Source organism: Arachis ipaensis, chromosome B3 (genome assembly GCF_059453495.1).
Source record: "Arachis ipaensis isolate K30076 ecotype BB chromosome B3, ASM5945349v1, whole genome shotgun sequence".
Taxonomy (NCBI): domain Eukaryota; kingdom Viridiplantae; phylum Streptophyta; class Magnoliopsida; order Fabales; family Fabaceae; genus Arachis; species Arachis ipaensis.
The window spans coordinates 40304741-40306059 of record NC_142438.1 but is presented as its reverse complement, the minus strand read 5'-3'; the positions used below and the strand labels follow the sequence as shown (position 1 = coordinate 40306059).

Below are 1319 nucleotides of genomic sequence, written 5' to 3'. Positions count from 1 at the left end.
TAGGCTTCCTCTTCAGAAGATGCCTCTTGAGTACTGTTGGATGCAGCTTGCATTCCATGCAGACTCTGAGAAATCATAATGACTTGCTGAGTCAATATTTTGTTCTGAGCCAATATGGCATTCAGAGTATCAACCTCAAGAACTCCCTTCTTCATAGGCGTCCCATTGATTACAGGATTCCTTTCAGAAGTGTACATGAACTGGTTATTAGCAACCATGTCAATGAGTTCTTGAGCTTCTGCAGGCGTTTTCTTTAGGTGAATGGATCCACCTGCAGAAGTGTCCAGTGACATCTTTGATAGCTCAGATAAACCATCATAGAATATATCCAGGATGGTCCATTCTGAAAGCATGTCAGAAGGACACTTTTTGGTCAACTGTTTGTATCTTTCCCAAGCTTCATAGAGAGATTCACCTTCTTTCTGTCTGAAGGTTTGAACATCAGCTCTAAGCTTGCTCAGCTTTTGAGGAGGAAAGTACTTGGCTAAGAAAGCCGTGACCAGCTTATCCCAAGAGTTCAGGCTGTCTTTGGGTTGAGAATCCAACCATAATCTAGCTCTGTCTCTTACAGCAAAAGGGAAAAGCATGAGCCTGTAGACTTCAGGATCTACTCCATTAGTCTTAACGGTATCACATATCTGCAAGAATTCAGTTAAGAACTGAAAATGATCTTCAGATGGAAGTCCATGAAACTTGCAGTTCTGCTGCATCAGAGAAACTAATTGAGGTTTCAGCTCAAAGTTGTTTGCTCCAATGGCAGGAATGGAGATGCTTCTTCCATGTAAATTGGAATTAGGTGCAGTAAAGTCACCAAGCATCTTCCTTATATTATTATTATTTTCGGCTGCCATCTCCTCTTCCTGTTCAAAAATTTCTGAAAGGTTTTCTCTGGATTGTTGTATTTTAGCTTCTCTTAATCTTTTCTTCAGAGTCCTTTCAGGTTCTGGATCTGCTTCCACAAGAATGTTCTTATCCTTGCTCCTGCTCATATGACAAGGAAGAATGGACAGGAAAATGATAATAATAATAGAGATCCTTTATACCACCGTATAGGGATCCCTGTGTGAGTGGAAGAAAAGAGGGGGAGATAAAGAATGTGATGTAAAGGAAGAAACACAACTGTACGAATGGAAGAGATGTGAGATGAGATGTTAGGATATGAATGAATAAATAGAATAGGATGGGGGAGGTATAATTTTCGAAAATTATTTTGAAAAGGAGTTAGTGATTTTTGAAAATTGGTTTTTGAAAATTTGTTAGTATTATTCGAAATTTTTTTTTTGAAATAAAAAATAAAAATAAAAATAATTAGTTAATTA

The 1319-nt window shown here is 37.9% G+C and overlaps 1 non-coding gene across 1 annotated transcript; it reads left to right on the top strand.

Annotated features, from left to right (window-relative positions):
* Positions 1–347: 347 nt before the first annotated feature.
* On the top strand, positions 348–455 carry LOC148570381 (small nucleolar RNA R71). The gene has a single exon (XR_015908793.1). It is a non-coding gene; the product is annotated as a small nucleolar RNA R71 (small nucleolar RNA).
* The last annotated feature ends 864 nt before the right edge of the window (positions 456–1319 follow it).